At 40.5% G+C, this 20,332-nt stretch overlaps 1 protein-coding gene and 1 pseudogene across 1 annotated transcript in view; one reads left to right on the top strand and one right to left on the bottom strand.

Moving 5' to 3' along the window:
• The window catches only part of MRPL42 (mitochondrial ribosomal protein L42), a 73,164-nt gene that overhangs the window by 13,153 nt on the left and 39,679 nt on the right, over window positions 1-20,332 (bottom strand). The gene's annotated exons all lie outside the window — the stretch shown is intronic.
• LOC131519093 (eukaryotic translation initiation factor 4 gamma 1-like) lies at window positions 741-3,676 on the top strand (annotated as a pseudogene).

A 20,332-nucleotide genomic window follows, 5' to 3' on the forward strand; every position in this document is an offset into this window, starting at 1 on the left:
GAGAAAGCTAGTTCTTATCGATGTTGAAGTTTCTCCTCTTCCAGGACATGCCACTAGATCACAGATCTCTGCTCTCTTGCAGTTGGTAGGATGGGCTGGCAGAGAACTGAGTTGTGGCCAATGGAATGTGGCAGAAGCCCCCTCTTTGGGGGCTGACTAAAACCTGGCACATAAGCCTCTCTTCTCCACACTCACTCTTCTCCTTGGCCTGCCATTAGATACACAGGATCCAGTAGAGGATTTGAGGCCCCAGAGGATGGTGAAGCCACAGCTTGGCAGGAGCCTGGGTTCTGTGAATGACTCTGTGGAGCAGAGATTTTTTTTCCCATTCACTGATCCAGGTTAGATTGTAATAGGAGTGTGGTGCTTGGGTGGCTCAGTCGGTTAAGCATCCTAGTCTTGATTTCAGCTCAGGTCATGATCTCACAGTTTGTGCTGTCATCACAGAGCCAGATTGAGATATTCTCCCCTCTCTGCCCCTTCCCCACTCATGGTCGCTTATACTCGCTCTCTCTCTCAAAATATAATAAAAAATATTTCAAAAATCTTTAAAAAGGGACGCCTGGGTGGCTCAGTCAGTTAAGCATCTACCTTCAGCTCGGGTCACCATCTCATGGTTCATGAGTTTGAGCCCCACATCAGGCTTTCTGCTCTCTGTGCAGTGCCTGCTTCAGATCCTCTGTCCCCCTTTTCTCACCCCTCCCCCACCTGCGCTCTCTCTCTCAATCTCTCTCTCCCTCTCTCTCTCTCTCTCTCTCAAATAAATAAATAAAAACTTTAAAAAACCCAGCAGCAAGCGGACGGCTGCTGACAAGGATCGAGGGGAAGAGGATGTTGATGGAAGCAAAACCCAGGGCCTGTTCCGCAGGATGCGCTCCACACTGAATAAGCTGACACCCCAGATGTTCCAGCAGCCGATGAAGCAGGTGACACAGCGGGCCATCAACACTGAGGAACGCCTCAAAGGGTTCATTGGCCTCATCTTCGACACGGCCATTTCAGAGCCCAGCTTCTCTGTGGCCTTTGCCAACATGTGCCGCTGCCTCATGGTGCTGGAAGTGCCCACTACAGAAAAGCCAACGGTGACTGTGAACTTCCGAAAACTATTGTTGAATCCATGTCAGAAGGAGTTTGAGAAAGACAAAGATGGTGCTGAGGTTTTTGAGAAGAAGCAAAAAGAAATGGATGAAGCTGCTACGGCAGAAGAACGAGGACGCCTGAAGGAAGAGTTGGAAGAGGCTCGAGACATAGCCCGGCGGCGCTCGTTAGGGAATATCAAGTTTATTGGGGAGTCGTTTAAGCTGAAGATGTTAACGGAGGCAATAAAGCATGGCTGTGTGGTTAAACTACTTAAGAACCATGATGACGGGGCGCCTGGGTGGCGCAGTCGGTTAAGCGTCCGACTTCGGCCAGGTCACGATCTCGCGGTCCGTGAGTTCGAGCCCCGCGTCGGGCTCTGGGCTGATGGCTCGGAGCCTGGAGCCTGTTTCTGATTCTGTGTCTCCCTCTCTCTCTGCCCCTCCCCCATTCATGCTCTGTCTCTCTCTGTCCCAAAAATTAAAAATAAAAAATAAAAAATAAAAAAACGTTGAAAGAACCATGATGAAGAGTCTCTTGAATGCCTTTGTCGTCTGCTCACTACCATTGGCAAAGATCTGGACTTTGAAAAGGCCAAGCCCCGAATGGATCAGTATTTCAACCAGACGGAAAAAATCATTAAGGAAAAGAAGACTTCATCCCGAATCCGCTTTATGCTGCAAGACGTGCTGGATCTGCGACGGAGCAATTGGGTGCCACGCCGTGGGGACCAGGGTCCCAAGACCACTGACCAGATCCACAAGGAGGCTGAGATGGAGGAGCACTGGGAGCATGTAAAAGTGCAGCAGCTAATGGCCAAGGGCAGCGACAAGCGACGGGGTGGTCCTCCAGGCCCACCCATAAGCCGAGGCCTCCCACTTGTGGATGATGGTGGCTGGAACACAGTCCCCATCGGCAAGGGCAGCCTTGCTGACACCTACTGACACCTCACGGCTCACCAAGATCAGAAGCCCGGCTCCACTGATTCTCACAACCAGCTCTTTGCACCTGGCGGGCGATCGAGCTGCGGCAAGGGCAGCAGTGGAGGCTCAGGAGCCAAGCCCTCTGACGCAGCACCAGCAGCTGCTCGTCCAGCTACTAGTACCTTGAATGGCTTCTCAGCCCTTCAACAAGCAGTACCTAAAGAAAACACAGATAGCAGACGTGTGGTACAGAGGAGTAGCTTGAGCCAGGAAAGAGGGGAGAAAGCTGGGGACCGGGGAGGCCGCCTAGAGCGGAGTGAACGGGGAAGTGAGCGTGGAGACCGGCTCGATCGCTCTCGGACACCTGCCACCAAGCGGAGCTTCAGCCAGGAAGAGGAAGAGCGGAGTAGAGAGCGGCCCTCCCAGCCTGAGGGACCGCGCAAGGCAGCTAGCCTCACGGAGGATGGGGGCTGTGGGCGGGATGCTGTGAAGCGAGAAGCCACCCTGCCCCCGGCGAGCCCCCCAAAGGCTGCGCTCTCTGAGGAAGAGCTGGAAAAAGAAATCCAAGGCCATTATTGAAGAACATTTCCATCTCAATGCCATGAAGGAGGCAGTGCGTACAGGAGCTGGCCTCACCCTCCCTGCTCTTCACCTTTGTGCCGCACGGCATCCAGTCGACACTGGAGCGCAGCACCATCGCTGGTGGGCATATGGGGCGGCTGCTGCACCAGCTGCCCTTTGCCGGGCACCTCTCCACTGCTCAGTACTACCAAGGTTTGTATGAAATCCTAGAATTGGCTGAAGACATGGAAATTGACACACACACACACACACACACACACACACACACACACACACCCATGTGTGGCTCTACGAGCAGAACTCCTGTCGCCCATTCTGCAGGAAGGTGGAGGACCTATGGGGGAGCTGTTCAGGGAGATTACAAAACCTCTGAGACCCCTGGGCAAAGCTGTTTCTCTGTTGCTGGACATCCGGGGGCTTCTGTGTAAAAGCATGGGTCCCAAAAAGGTGGGGATGCTGGGGCGAGAAGCTGGACTCAGCTGGAAAGAATTTCTACCTGAAGGCCAGGACGTCGGGGCATTCGTCGCTGAACAGAAGGTGGAGTACACCTTGGGCGAGGAGTCTGAAGCCCCTGGCCAGAGGATGCTCTCCTCTGAGGAGCTGAGCAGACAGCTGGAGAAGCTGCTGAAGGAGGGCAGCAGTAACCAGCGGGTGTTTGACTGGATAGAGGCCAACCTGAGTCAGCAGCGGGTAGCATCCAACACACTGGTTCTTGCCCTCATGACAGCTGTCTGCTATTCTGCAATTCTCTTTGAGACCCCCCCCCCCCCCGAGTGGATGTGGCGGTGCTGAAAGCTTGAGCGAAACTGCTACAGAAATACTTATGTGATGGACAGGAGTTGCAGGCGATCTACACCCTCCAGGCCCTTGCAGTGACCTTAGAACAGCCCGCCAGCCTGCTTCGGATGTTCTTTGATGCGCTGTATGATGAGGACATGGTGGAAGAGGAGGCCTTCTATAGCTGGGACAGTAGCAAGGACCCCGCTGAGCAACAGGGCAAGGGCGTAGCCCTTAAGTCTGTCACAGCCTTCTTCAAGTGGCTTCATGAAGTGGAGGAGGAGGAGTCTGACCACAACTGAGGGCGGGTGGGGCCGGGGACTTGGAGCCCCATGGACACTCGGATGGCCCGGCCAGCCGCCCGGACTTTCCATAATTTGGCTCTTGTTGATGACATTGCTATAAACATTGGGGTACATGTGCCCCTTCAAATCAGCATTTTTGTATCCTGTGGATAATTACCTAGTAGCGCAATTGCTGGGTCATAGGGTAATTTTTTTAAGTTTTTTGAGGAGCCTCCATAGTGTTTTCCAGAGAGGTTACACCAGTTTGCATTCCCAACAGCAGTTAAAAAGGGTTCCTCTTTCTCTGTATCCTCACAAACATCTGTTGTTTCCTGAGTTGTTAATTTTAGCCATTCTGACAGGTGTGAGGTGATATCTCATTGTGGTTTTGATTTGTATTTCCCTGATGATGAGTGATGTTGAGAATCTTTTCATGGGTCTGTTACCATCTGGATGTCTTTGGAAAAGTGTGTATTCATGTCTTTTGCCCATTTCTTCAGTACATTATTTGTTTTTTGGGTGTTCAGTTTGGTAAGTTCTTTACAGATTTTGGATACCAACCAATATGTCATTTGCAAATATCTTCTCCCATTCTATCAGGTGACTTTTAGCTTTGTTGAATGTTTCCTTTGCTGTTCAGAAGCTTTTTATCTTTTTTTTATGTTTCTTTTTTTTTAACCATTTTTTAATTTATTTTTTTAAATTTACATCCTAGTTAGTTAGCATATGGTAAAACAATGATTTCAGGAGTAGATTCCTTAATGCCCCTTACCCACTTAGCCCATCCCCCCACAACCTTTCCAGTAACCCTCTTTTTGTTCTCCATATTTAAGAGTCTCTTATGTTTTGTCCCCCTCCCTGTTGTTATATTATTTTTGAGAAGCTTTTTACCTCGATGAGGTCCCAATAGTTCATTTTTGCTTTTATTTCCCTTGCCTCCACAGATATGTCAAGCAAGAAGTTGCTGTGGCCAAGGTCAAAGAGGTCGCTGCCTGTTTTCTCCTGTAGGATTAAGTGTCTGACTCCTGATTTCAGCTCAGCCCCTGATCTCACAGTTTGTGAGACTGAGCCCTGTGATGATCAGAAGCCCCCTTGGGATTCCTCTCTCTCTCTCTCTCTCTCTCTCTCTCTCTGTATCTCTCTCTCCCTCTCTCTCTGCCTGTCCTCAACTCGTTCTCTCTCTCTGTCAAGATAAATAAATAAGCTTTTTGAAAAAAAAAAGATTCTTTTGGTTATAAGTAACAGAAAGATTCATTCAAATGGGCTTGAGCACAAAGTTAATTTTTGGTTCAAGTAATTAGGCGTGGGTTCCTCTTTCTCTTTCAGCTCCGTGTCTTTCAGGCTGGCTCCGTCCTCAGACAGAGAATCCCTTCATGCTTATGAGATGGCTGCAGAAATCCCAGCCTCACAGACCCTTAAGTTCATATTCAAGGGAGAAGAAAAATATATCTGCTGGTAGCATTAACAAATATCCCGAAACGTGCTCGGACTGTACTGGGTTAGGTGAAGTACTAACCTCCCAAACACATGTGCAGATTGTCTTGGGCCTGGGTCATGGCTCAAGGATCTTGATCTTGGGCTCTGATACAGGGATCAGAGTGCACTGAGATCTCATAGACTCAAAGTGGGGGAAAGGTCAATCCCCAGAAGAAAACTAGAGGATAATTCTGTAAGGAGGGGCTGGCAAAGAAAAACTATGGAATGCAATGACTAACAATGCATTGAATGCATTGAGTGATTATAAGCACTGAACCCTAACCAGATTCTTTTTAAAGTACAAAGCCATTAGCCAACTTGGATAGCTGTCCTTGAATTCTGCAAATGCCTGGGTAAACATAAGGATTAAGGCTTCTACTTATCCTTACGGACTAGAAAAGCTAAAGAGTAGATAGTAAAACCTGTCAAAATAACTCTTCAGTTATGGAAAGTGTAAGTCTGAGTAAGCACTTGGTAGGTTGTAACTAAAGGGGTGAAAGATAAGAAAGTATACATACTTTCTCTTACAAATCATTTATTTCTTGTTGCTTTAGAAATGGGAGATTTAGGGGCACCTGGGTGGCTCAGTCGGTTAAGCGTCCAACTTCGGCTCAGGTCATCATCTCGCAGTTTGTGGGTTTGAGCCCAGCGTCGGGCTCTGTGCTGACAGCTCAGAACCCGGAGCCTGTTTCAGATTCTGTGTCTCTCCATCTCTTGGCCCCTCCCCTGCTCATGCTCTGTGTGTCTCTCTCTCAATAATAAATGTTAAAAAAAATTTTTTTAATGGGAGATTTATCAAAGTAACAAGATAATATACAATCAGTGCAATAAAGTGCAGAAAGTGAAGAATAGAAAATACTATTTAAATTAAGGTTGTTAATAAGAAAAAGATCCTTGGGAGACCACCTGGGATAGAGGTTCTACTATTAGGCATAAGTAGGAAAAAAAATCATTTTGAACAACTTCTGGGATGCACAAGTACGGGAGGGGCAGAGAGAGACGGAAAGAGAAAGAATCCCAAGCAGGCTCTGCACTCTCAGCAGGGCTCAAACTCCCTATTGTGAGCTCATGACCTGAGCCAAAGTCAAAGTTGGATGCTTAATGGACTGAGCCACCCAGATGCCCCCCAACTGCTGCTTTTATTAGGAAAAACGCAATAGCCATTTGTGGTTACTTTATTTCTTATTATTTGAGTGGGTTGTTTGAAATCCTTGTCAGAATGAAGTTAACTTCATTTTAAATGATAAAGGATAAAGGATTAAAGACCTAAATGTGAGACCTGAAATCATAAAAATCCCAGAAGAAAACATAGGCAATAATTTATTTGATATCAGCCATAGAAACATTTTTCTAGATAAGTCTCCTCAGGCAAGGGAAACAAAAGCAAAACTAAGTTATTTGGACTACACCAAAACAAAAGGCTTTTGCACAGCAAAGGAAACCATCAACAAAACAAAAAGAAAACCTTCTGAATAAAGAAGGTATTTGCAAATGACATATCCATTAATAGGTTAATATCCAAAATATATAAAGAACTTATACAACTGAACACAAAAAAAAAAAAAAAGATACAATTTAAAAATGGGCAGAGGACCTGAACAGACATTTTTCCAAAGAAGACCTACAGATGGCCAACAGATGCTTGAAAAGATGCTCAACATCACTCATCATCAGGAAAATGCAAATCAAAACCACAATGAGATATCACCTCACACATGTCAGAATGGCTAAAATCAAAAATAGAAGAAACAACAAGTGTTGACAAGGATGTAGAGAAAAAGAAACCCTCATGCACTTTGATGGGAATACAAATTGGTGCAGCCACTGTGGGAAACAGTATGGGGTTTCCTCAAAAAGTTAAAAATAGAACTACCCTATGATCCAGTAATTCTACTACTGGGTATTTATTCAAGGAAAACAAAAACACTAATTTGAAAAGATATATGCACCCCTATGTTTACTGCAGCATTATTTACAATAGCCAAGATATGGCAAGATATGGAAGCAACCCAAGTATCCATCGATAGATAAGTGAATAAAGATGTGGAAAAAGATGAATGGATAAAGATAGATATAAGTATAGATATAGATATAGATATAGATATAGATATAGATATACACACACCTATATATAATAGTGGAATATTACTCAGCCATAAAAAATAATGAGCTCTTGCCATTTGTAACAACAAAGATGGACCTAGAGGGTATACTGCTAAGTGAAATAAGTCATACAGAAAAAGAAACATACCATATGATTTCACTCATATGTGGAATGTAAGAGACAAAACAAATTAAAAAAAGACAAACTAAAAACATACTCTTAAATACAGAGAACAAACTGGTGGTTGCCAGAGGGGAGGTGGGTGGGGGGAGGAGTAAAATAGATAAAGGAGATCAAGAGTACACTTACTTTTGATGAGTACGAAGAAATGTACAGAATTGTTGAATCATTATATTGTACACCTGACACTAATATAACATGGTATGTTAATATACTTCAGTTTAAAAAAAGGGGGGGGATGAAGTTAACTCTTGACAGTATCAATGAAGTCATAAGCTTCTGACAATACAAATTCAAATGAGACTTATTTGAAGTCATTGTATGAGTGAGGTCTCTCTCTTTTGGTGAAAAGTGACTGAAACTCCAGTCAAAACTAGCTTAGGCAAAAAAGAATCTGTGTTAGCAGGCTCCTCCAGTTCTGAGATGGCAAGAGTGCACCTGGGCCTCACAGACAAGGGATCAGAGAGATTCAAATGCCACTCGGAGTGGCATCTCGCATCTCTGTTTCTCTTACACTGGCTTCTTCCTGGGAATTTTACCACAAACGAATTGATGCTCCACCTCTCTGTCTGACACGGGGAGTAAGCCTCTTTCCCAGCATCAGTTTTTCAACCCCCAAGAAAAGACTCTCATTGACCTGGTTCAGGTCACCTGCTCACTCAGGACCAAAACACAGTATTTTGATCAGCCCTACTTGATGTGGTTACTCATCTTTAGTCCAAAAACTTCAGCCAGGAGTTGGGATTCCCTATGTTTGTGGTAAGAAAATGGATATTTTCTGGAAGAAAGAGAGGTGGAATACTTGGTCAACAAAACCAGAGATGTTTATACCAATGTCCAATTCTTTTCTTAATGATAAAGAATATTTAAAGTCAATAAACATAATTATCACCTTAATAATTAGAGTTACAATTGCACCACTAAAGCCCACATGCCAGGAAAAATGGTTGGCACAGGAGATAACCCAAATATTTCACAGGTGGCTTCAAGCTTTGTCTTGGTGTGCAACCCTGGCAGATGGCCTCTCTTAATGCATGTTGAAAGGCAGAGCTCCACGCAGATTCCTAAAATGAATCCTAACCTTTGGAGTTCTATATGCCACTCCGGGACTCAAGGTCAAATCATCCTTATCTTGCTTCTGACCTTAAGCTTCAGGTCTGATAATCAGATCTCTGGTTTGCTCATCTTTACTTAAGCCAAGTTTCCCCCTCTCTCCATCCTTCCATTCCCCCATGTGACCACCATATAGCCATTGGCCTTCACAGACAAGCTTCTTAAAAGGAATAATATCCCAGATCATGGTTTCTAAATTCCATTTTCCACTCAAAGGAAACAGGAATTCTTAGACAAATGGCTGATGCTAGGGTTAGGGTAGGGAAGAATAAGAGGAACGTGAGACATCTTATTGTGCCAGAAAGTAAAGAGGTGCTCAAAAAAAATAATGGAACATGTCAGATGGCTTGAAGGGCTCCTTATTTCACTTGTCTTCTTAGCAGCATATAGAACTAATCTCATTGTTCTTCTTAAAACTCTCTCCTTCTCTAACTTCTGGTCTTTTTCTACTTCTGATTCTCTTCTTAATGGCAGCTTCCCCCAAGAGTCTTTCTGGGCACCTCATTTTCTGCTCACCTCATAAATATAGGTGTTCCTCAGGGTTCAGTCTTCAGGCTTTTCTCTTTTCATTTTCTCCCTCCCTGCTGACCTTAGCTAACCCCACAGCTTCAATTGTTATATAAACAATGGCTCTCAAATATATATTTCTGAGTATACTTATGTATGGGTAGAGATGAGAAATAGATACATTCAGCACAGACATCTCACTTAGGGGTACCTGGCTGGCTCAGTCATTAGAGCATGCGACTCTCGATCTCAGTGTTGTGAGTTCAAGCCCCACACTGGGTGTAGAGATTATTTAAAAATAAAATCTTGGGGTGCCTAAGTGGCTTAGTTGGTTAAGCATCTTGACTTCAGCTCAGGTCATGATCTCACGATTTGTGAGTTCAAGCCCCACGTTGGGCTCTGTGCTGACAGGTCAGAGCCTGGAGCCTGCTTCAGATTCTATGTCTCCCTCTCTCTATGCCCCTCCCCCGTTTGTGCTCTCTCTCTCTCTCTCAAAAGTGAATAAACATTAAAATAATAATAATAATTAATAAAACCTTTAAGATGAGCCTGGGTGGCTCACTCAGTCAGTTAAGCATCCAATTGTTGATTTCGGCTCAGGTCATGATCTCACAGTTTGTGAGACTGAGCCCTGAGTCGGGGTCTGCGCTGATAGTGTGGAGCCTGCTTGGGATTCTCTCTCTCCAATCTCTCTTCCCCTTCCCCACTCACACCTACCCCCTCAAAATAAATAAGTAAACTTAAAAATATATATATATATATTTTTTTTTTTAAAAAGACATCTTTCTTAAGCCCCAGAGCCATATATCCAACCAAAACCCTCCTAGATATCCCCACTGAGATTAAACCACTATTATTTCAAAGATAAGCTGTTAAAAATTGAAGACATTACCTTCCTCTCATCTAGTATTCTTTACTTCTATACTAAATAAAGTATACTTTATTTCTATACCTATTGTCCAAGCAAGAAACTCTGGAATTATTCTTAATGACCTTCAGCTGGAGACAACCAGGAACCCATCTCTAGTTGAATGAGGTGAGTTTATGGCTCATTTGCAGTAATGAATGCACAGCATAGGGAACCATAGAACTCAGTATAAGAGCATCAAAAAAACCCATTATAGGATTTGCTATTTGCTTGAGTAATTTGAGAAAGAGTCTAAGGAAGCAGTGGTCCATTCTAGATTGGATGCTGTCAGAAAGGGGAAATTTTATGATAGTGATCTCAACACATCTTCTGTACAGGAAGGAGAGCCCAGAGCAAGGACAATGCTATAATTGGTAGAAAGTACCAACACTCATTTCAGTCAAAAGAAGCGGGTGTTTGGAATTTTGTAGATGGCACAGTGACTGCTTTTGTCTACACTTAGACAAAAGCATGGAGTGGACCTGTTTTGTCTCGTGTTATTATGGCCTCAGAATAATCTCATCGAATAGTATTCTGTGAAGTTCTTATGCCCGACAGGAAATAACATGGCTTACCTGTAAATGCCAGGTCAGCTTCTAAATGTCAGGAGCTGCCATTCCCCCTTCCTCACTCATTACTCTCTGTCATTTCCATATAAATTAGTTATCAAGTCCTATTAATTTTTATTACTCACATATCTCTGGGTTCTGTTCCCTTCTCTACATCTTCTTTGTTTCTTCTCTAAGGCCATTGTCATTTGTCATCTGAGTTTCTATATCAGTCACTGAACAGTTCGTCCAACATTTCATCTCCCTCCTGTTCCAGTTCATCTGCTACCCTCCACCCTTTACCCACAATGATGTTTCTAAATATAGCACCCCTGCTTAAAATCTGCTGTTACGTTACCAGCCATGTTGCTAATATTTAAATGGAAAAATTAAAAATCAGTGAGGTTAGAAATGAAAATTAACTTTTTTTCTTTCCTCCCTAAAAGGAATCAAAAAAGGCAGACCAGTGTATTTACACAAGGAATCAGCTGAATATGGAGACTATTTTGAAGTTCTGATTCCCTCTTAAGAAATTATGACTCATTGTGAATCAACAGAGTGACAGGACTGCTAAAAAAACTTACTGCATTATTGGCACCATTAGCAGAAGTATATTTATTGTCCAGAACAAGAAATTTATGATCCATTTAGTTCTGGGTAATACATCTTAAGAAAGACATTATTAAAAGCGTATGTCCAGAAAAGGGCAATCAGGACAAGGAGGTTCTGGAAACTGTCATATGGATAATCAGAAAAAGTGAGGCTTAAAGAAAACTAAAGAGGGATATGACAAGTGCTTTTGAATACCCAAAGATCTGTCATACATTAAAAGAGAGTAAATTTATGTTGTATAGTTCCAGGGGCAGGATCAAGTCTTAGGATTACAAATCATAGGAAGGTTGATTTCTACTCAGTCTAAGAAAACATTTTCTAATAATCAGAACAGTCCAATAATGAATTAGCTTCCTAGAAAGGTAATGAGCTCCTAGTTACTAGAAGGGTTCAAGCCAAAGCTGAATAATTGTCTGGAAAGTATACTATAAAATAGGAGTTGTCAAATCTTCTGCTGAAGGGACAGTTCCTTAATCTCTTGTGGTCTAACACTTTTATAAATTACAATAAAATGAAATAAGTAGAAGTGAAAAAAATTAAAAGTCCAAGCTTTATTTTTTTTATTATCTGATTCAATGAACATTACATTTCAGCAACTAGAATTAGAACAAAGATAAAAGGGAAAAAGAGTGATTAATAAAAACTTGCTCATTGTTCCACTCTTACCACTGTTATTCAACATAGTGTTGGAAGTCCTAGCCTCAGCAATCAGACAACAAAAAGAAATAAAAGGCATCCAAACCAGCAAGGAGGAAGTCAAACTTTCACTCTTTACAGACGACATTATACTCTATGTGGAAAACCCAAAAGACTCCACCAAAAAACTGCTAGAACTGATACATGAATTCAGCGAAGTCTCAGGTTATAAAATCAATGTACAGAAATTGGTTGTATTTCTATACACCAATAATGAAGCAGCAGAAAGAGAAATCAAGGAATCGATCCCATTTACAATTGCACCAAAACCATAAAATACCTAAGAATAAACTTGACCAAAGAGGTGAAAAATCTATATGCTGAAAACTATAGAAAGCTTATGAGAGAAACTGAAGAAGACACACGTTAAAAAAGGAAAAATATTCCATGGTCATGGTTTGGAAAAAGAACTATGTTAAAATGTCGATACTACCCAAAGCAATCTACATATTCAATGCAATCTGTATCAAAATAACACCAGCATTCTTCACAGAACTAGAACAAACAATCCTAAAATTTGTACGGAACCAAGAAAGACCCCAAATAGCCAAAGCAATCCTGAAAAAGAAAACCAAAGCTGGAGGCATCACAATGCCAGGCTTCAAGCTGTACTACAAAGCTGTAATCATCAAGACAGTATGGTACTGGCACAAAAACAGACACTCAGATCAATGGAAGAGTGGAAGAGAATAGGGAACCCGGAAATGGACCCACAAACGTATGGCCAACTAATCTTTGACAAAGTAGGAAAGAATATCCAACGGAATAAAGACAGTCTCTTCAGTAGATGGTGCTGAGAAAACTGGACAGCGACATGCAGAAGAATGAACCTGGACCACTTTCTTACACCATACACAAAACTAAACTCAAAATGGATGAAAGACCTAAACATAAGACAGGAAGCCATCAAAATCCTAGAGGAGAAAACAGGTAACAACCTTTTTGACCTCGGCCACAGCAACTACTTACTTAACATGGCTCCAGAGGCGAGGGAAATAAAAGCATCAAGATAAAAATCTGCACAGCGAAGGAAACAATCAGCAAAACTAAAAGGCAACCAAGGGAATAGGAGAAGATGACATATCAGATAAAGGGTTAGTATCCAAAAATCTATAAAGAACTTATCAAACAACACCCAAAAAGCAAATAATCCACTGAAGAAATGGGCAAAATATATGAATACACACTTTTCCAAAGAAGACATTCAGATGGTAACAGACCCATGAAAAGATGCTCAACATCACCCATCATCAGGGAAATACAAATCAAAACCACAATGAGATACCACTTCACACCTGTCAGAATGGCTAAAATTAATGACTCAGGAAACAATAGATGTTGGTGAGGATACAGAGAAAGAGGAACCCTTTTGCACTGCTGGTGAGAATGCAAACTGCATTCCAGCCTCTCTGGAAAACAGTACGGAGGTTCCTCAAAAAATTAAAGATAAAAGTACCCAATTGTACTACTAGGTATTTATCCAAAGGATACAGGAGTGCTGATTCGAAGGGGCACATGTACCCCAATGTTTACAGCAACACTATTGACAATAGCAAAAGTATAGAAAGAGCCCAAATATTCATCAACTGACAAATGGATAAAGAAGATGTGGTATTTACACACAATGGAATATTATTTGATGATCAAAAAGAAAAAATCTTGCCATTTGCAGCAACGTGGATAGAACTAGAATGTATTATCTAAGCAAAATAAGTCAGTCAGAGAAAGGCATCATATGATTTCACTCATGTGGAATTTAAGAAACAAAACAGATGAACATAGGAGAAGAGAAGGAAAAGTAAAATAAAAACAGAGAGGGAAGCAAACCATTAGACACTTTTAATACAGAGAACTGAGGGTTGCTGATGGGGTGTTGGGTGGAGGGTTGCTAAATGGGTGATGGGTATTAAGGAAGGCACTTATTGGGATAAGCACTGGGTGTTATATGTAAGTAATCAATCACTAAATTCTATTCCTGAAATCATTATTACAATATATGTTAACCAACTTGGATTTAAATTTTAAATAAATAAATAAATAAATAAATAAATAAATAAATAAATAAATAAAAAGTGGTTCTCTATGAAGCAATCTTCCCCAGCTAATCTCTTCTCCAGTGGCTGTTTCTTTTCCTGAACCTGAATGATGGTATAAAATTTATCAATTTATTACTTAATGTCTTATATTGGTCTCCAATTGTTAGGCAGACAATACTGCCTTATTGTTTAGTTCTGCCCCCACCCAACCCTTAGCTACCTAGTGTGTGTGGAAGAGTGTTAAAATATATGAATTAAACTGATAAGGAAATTATTAGTTGTTGAGTGTATCAATGAGTGATCATTCAAGTAGAGATGGTTTATAAGTAAAGGTTATTAATTTCTTTTAAACACTGGAAAAGAAAACTCTAATCAATTTCTTTTTTAAAATTTTTATTATAAATTTTTTTAATGTTTATTTTTGAGAAAGAGAGACAGAGTGCGAGTGGGAGAGGGGCAGAGAGAGAGAAGAGGAGACACAGAATCTGAAGCAGGTTCCAGGCTCTGAGCTGCCAACACAGAACCCAGTGTGGGACTTGAACCCATGAACTGTGAGATCATGACCTAAGCTGAAATCAGACGCTTAACCTGAGCCGAAGTCAGATGCCTAACCGACTGAGCCACCCTGGCCCCCCTAATCAATTTCTGACTGAAGGCCAACCATGCCATGTACACTCATCTCTGTCCCATGGACGTAACGATCTAAACCTTAAAACAAATCAGTAATGGAATGGAATGGAATGGCCACACTATTTGGTGTTTCTCCCTTCAAAAAGTAGAGTCTATTTCCCCACTCCCTGAACTGGGATGGACTTGTGGAAGTAATGTACCAGTTTGGAGACTAGGCCTTAAGAGACCTTGTAGTTTTCACTCTGTACCCTTGAAACCCTGAAGCCATGTGAACAGGCCAGGTCTGACTCACTGGATAGTGAGAAACACAAAGTTCCCCTTATGGCTTCAGCCAACAGCCACTCTATCACTGGACATATGGGTGACACCAGCTAAGACCAGCCAGCCTCATCAACCCAATTAATGGGTTGCATTAACAACCTCAGATGCATGGACAAACCCCGTCAGGATCAGGTGAGCCCTACCTAGACAAGATTTAGTCAGAACCGTAAACTATAGGGTTTTTTTTTTTTAATTTCTTTAAAAAAATTTTTTTTAATGTTTACTTATTTGAGAGAGTGTGCTTGTGTGAGCGGAGGAGGGGCAGAGAGAGAGGATGACAGAATCGGAAGCAGGCTCTACATTATCAGTGCAAAGCCCGACATGGGGCTTGAACTCACAAACCATAAGATCATGACCTGAGCCGAAGTTGGACACTCAACCAACCAAGCTACCTAGGCGCGCTGGGTTGTTGTTTTAAGCTAATAAGTACTTGGGGAGATTTGTAACCTAACAATAGATAACTGATACTCAGGGATTCATCCAAAGTTCTCTTAATAGACAGACCCTCAAGTAGTTTTAAACACTTACTAACAAGTTATTAAATCCTAAAAACAAAACAAACAAAACAAAAACACCTTAAAGTGAAGATTAAAGCTGACATGTGAGGGGGCACCTGGGTGGCTCAGTCGGTTGGGCGTCCGACTTCGGCTCAGGTCATGATCTTGTGGTCGCGAGTTCGAGCCCCGCGTCAGGCTCTGTGCTGACCGCTCAGAGCCTGGAGCCTGTTTCAGATTCTGTGTCTCCCTCTCTCTAACCCTCCCCCCGTTCATGCTCTGTTTCTCTCTGTCTGAAAAATAAATAAACATTAAAAAAAAAAAAACTTAAAAAAAAAATAAAGCTGACATGTTAGGAATAATTTATTTCCTCACAGAAATATTAATCAGAAATAAGGTAAAGTGTCTCTGAATGGATAACTAGAAAGAGTAAGAAAATGGTCGAATGTTTTAATTGTAAATACATGATTTCAGGGACACATCCAGTGGAATGCTAGAGCTGGTTCATAGCAACCTGATATCCAATTATTAAATTTTCAGAAATTTTGTGAGCCAGTTGTTAAACTTTTGGTAGATTAAATCAGCTGTGATGAGAATATGTGCACCATGGAAATTGGCAAACATCACCAGGCAGAGCCAGAGTTCACAGTATATGAATGAACACATCTGCTGTTGCAGACAAATTTCATCAGTATGTGTGTGCGTAAATACACATATAAAAATATCCTTAATATTTAAAGAAGACATTGGTTCGTTCTGCCATGCTGTGATCTTGGGCAAGTCAATTAGTCTTACTGAATCTCAGTTCCCCTATCTATAAAATCAAAGTATGTGCCTCAAAATCATCTTTAAGGTGATTTTCAGGTCTACTATTTCTATCTTCTATGATCCTACTGATGGTAGTTATACCTGGGTGGCAATGATGAAAAAGACCAACAGGATTAATTAAAATTGGCACACTGACCATGTTACCAACCACAATTTTTGCTCTAATTCAAGATAAATTAAAGAGGGCAATACATTAGTAATTCAATGTGCTTTGGACTATGGAGAAGGAAGAGGTGAATTCTGACTAGAGGGGATTAGGAAAGGTCTGGGCAAGATATTTTGTCAATCAGGAATAAGGTCTCATCTTTGAATATACAGTGGCTTGAACTCTACAAGTGCTTAATAAAATGTGCTGAAGTAATTATATACCTGGAGAGAAAATTGGAAAGAAAATACAATCTTGTTGAATTAAAGACTGACTCAGTATTCTACTTGTAATTTCCATATGTAATTGTGGAACTCTGCCTCAGCTTCTCCATCTAAAAATGTTTATAAGCAACATTATAAGAATTCAGGCAATCATAACTGTGAAGCATGTCAGGAATCCTACAGGAAGATGCTATATAAATATGAAGATGATGTGACTAAATCAAAGTAGATGCCTTTGTGCCAAACTAGAAAGCAGATTACATACATATTCTACCTGGGCATTTCTTCCCAGCGTGTTAAAATATCTTTTCTTTCAGAAGGTTAAACAGCATATTAAAAACTAGTAGGGGGCTAATGGCCAAACTGTAATTGGGACAGTATTTGCAAATTATTTTGCTAAGAATATTAGCAAGTCATTTTGAACTTCTGAGAAAAAAAATCTAAGAAATCATTCCCTTTCCCTGTAAGCAATGAAGACATTTATTTATGCCTTCAGCAAATAAAATAATTTGCTAACCTCTTGGGCTTATGTGCTGATACTTCAGCTGATTCCTTTCTGGAAATCATAAATACACAACTGAAAAATATTCCATAAGTAAGGGTTTGCATACATTGCTAGAGCTTTCCAAAATGGAGGTACATGCTGTCTTGTTTTCTTCTGTTCTTAAAAATGCTTGGAATCTAACTAAGGTTGCTTTCTTAGAATATGTGGAAATCAAACTTCCTATCTTGCATATTAACAGCACTCCAGTATAATGTTATTATGTACTTAGCTGCAGGCAAGTAAGAACTAGGGCACTATGTGCTACAGCCTTTAATGAACTGAAAAACAACAGATTCTATCCCCAGGAAAACACACAGATATATATTCTCAAAATTCTACACATAGTTATCACCTATCCCCAAATCCCATTTGTAAAATTCTTAGGTTAAAGTGCTCTGCACTACAGCAAATCTTTTACAACATCATGTTTGTGGTTATATGAATGTACCAGGCCATATTAGGCACTAAGGACACAGTGGTAAACAAAGCCAGTCGGGGACCTTGCAAGTTATACAGCTGAGTTTAGTAGGAAAGATGGATATTTATCAAATAATATCACACACACACACACACACACACACACACACACACACAAATGCTTAAAAACTTTGATCAAGTGCTACAGAGTAAGAATTACATCCAACTTCCTTCAGATATGATGTAAGCAAGAAGAGAATGGAGGGAAATATTTAAAGCATTGAGAGCAGAAAAACCCACCAACCTAGAATTCTGTACCCTTAATACTATCCTTCAAAAGTGAAGGAGAAATAAAGACTTTGTCAAACAAACAAAAATGTAAAGAATCTGTTGCCAATAGACCTGTCTTGTAAAAACTATTAAAAGAAGTTCTTAGAGAGAAAGAAAACAAGACAGGTCAGAAACTCAGATCTACATAAAGAGCAGTGGTGAAGGATAAGTGAAGACAAAACCCAAACTTTTTCTTACTCTTCACTTATCTAACATAACAGTTTGTTTAAAAAAAATAACAACAGTATATCTGATTATATGTATATATGCTTATGCATGAGAAATGAATGACCACAATGATACAAGAGACAGGAGGGAGGAATTAGAATTATCTCATTTTTATAAAATACTTGCACTGCCCATGAAGCAGTATAGTGTTGCCTGAAAGTGGACTCAGCTTATTTGCAAATGTATATATGCAACCACTCTAGGGCAACCACTAAAAAGGATTTTTAAAAAAGAAGTATATTACAACAGGGCCTGGCAAGTAGGAAGGCCTTAAGGGAAAAAAGGTGTAACAGATGTGCTAAGAAAGGAGAGAAAACAGAGTCACATAAATCAAAACCATAAAAGGCAGAAAAAGTAAAAAACAAAAATAGAATAGAAACAAAGAACAAGGGCAACAAATAGGAAACAGTAGCAAATATAGTAGAAAATAATCCAACTATATCAACAATCACTTTGAATGTCAATGGTCTACAGGCACCAATTAAAAGACAGAGATTGCCAGACTAGATAAAAAAAACAAGACCTAACTCTATGTTGTCTGCAAGAAACCCACTTAAAACATAAAAAGACATACAGATTAAAAATAAAGGAAGAAAGATACACTATAGTAACACCATTCAAAAAAAAGGAGCAGCTATATTAATTTCGGACATAGCACACTTCAGAGCAAAGAATGCTATCAGGGAAAAGAAGGACATTACATAATGATAAAATGATCAATTCTCCAAGAAGACATAACAACTGTTAACGCATATGCACCTAACAACAGAATGCCAAAATATGTGAGGCAAAAACTGATGAGACCGCAAAGAGAAATAGATGAATCCGTTATTATAATTGTAGACTTTAACCCCCTCTTTCAGAAATGGACAGATCCAGCAGGCAGGAAATCAGTAAAGACATACCTGAACTCAACAACACCATCAATCAAATAGATAAAATGGACATCTATAGACTACTTCAACCAACAATAGCAGAATACATATTCTTCTCAAGTTCACATGAAACATTCACTAATATAGACCACATTCTGGGTCATATAACACAACTTAACAAATTTAAAATAGAAATCATACAATGTCTATAGCCAAAGTATGGAAAGAGCCCAAATGTCCATTGAGGTATGAATGGATAAAGAAGATGTTTATATTTACAATGGAGTATTACTCAGCAATCAAAAAGAATTAAACCCTGCCATTTGCAACAAATGGATAGAACTAGAGGGTATTATGCTAAGTGAAATAAGTCAGTAAAAGAAAAATATCATATGACTTCACTCATACGTGGAATTTAAGATACAAAACAGATGAACATAAGGGAAGGGAAGCAAAAATAATATAAAAACGGAGGGGGACAAAACATAAGAGACTCTTAAATATGGAGAACAAACTGAGGACTGCTGGAGGGGCTGTGGGTGGGGGGATGGGCTAAATGGGCAAGGGGCATTAAAGAGGACACTTGGTGCAATGAGCACTGGGTGTTATACATAGGAGATGAATCACTGGAATCTAAAAACATTATTGCACTATATGCTAACTAACTTGAATATAAATTAAAAATTAATTAATTAACTAAAAAAAACAAATCATGCAATGTGTGCTCTCAGATTACAGTGGGATTAAACTTGAAATCATTAATGGGAAGCCAGCTGGACAATCCCAAAATACTTGAAGATTAAACAATACACTGCTACATAACACGTGGGTCAAAAAAGAAATATCAAGAGAAATTAAACAGTTCTTTGCACTAAATGAAAATGAAACACAGCTTACCAAATTTGTGGGATGCAGTGTAAGCCACAAATGCTTAAAGGGAAATTTTAGCATTGAATACACATGTTAGAAAAAAAAAGAAATATCTAAAACCAACCATCTAAGCTCCCACCTTAGGAAACTAGAAAAAGAAGAGCAAATTAAATCTAAAGTACGCAGAAGAAAGGAAATAATAAGAATTAGAGTGGAAATCAATAAAATTGAAAACAGGAAATCAATAGAAAAATTGATAAGATCAAAAGCTCGTTCTTTATAAAGATAAAAAAAATTAATAAGCCACTAACCAGGCTAACTAAGAAAAAAAGAGAAGGCACAAACTGCTAATATCAGAAATGAAACAAGGGACATTATTACAATTCCCACGGACAACTAACTCTATACCCTCAGATAACTTAGATAAAGTGCGCCAATTCTTTGAAAGACACAACCTGGCAAAATTCACACAAGAAACAGACTACTTGAATAAGCCTGTATCTATTAAAGAAATTGCATCGGGGCGCCTGGGTGGCTCAGTCGGTTAAGCGGCCGACTTCGGCTCAGGTCATGATCTCGCGGTCCGTGAGTTCGAGCCCCGCGT

The sequence above is a fragment of the Neofelis nebulosa genome, chromosome 8, assembly GCF_028018385.1.
Source record: "Neofelis nebulosa isolate mNeoNeb1 chromosome 8, mNeoNeb1.pri, whole genome shotgun sequence".
NCBI classification, from domain to species: Eukaryota; Metazoa; Chordata; class Mammalia; order Carnivora; family Felidae; genus Neofelis; species Neofelis nebulosa.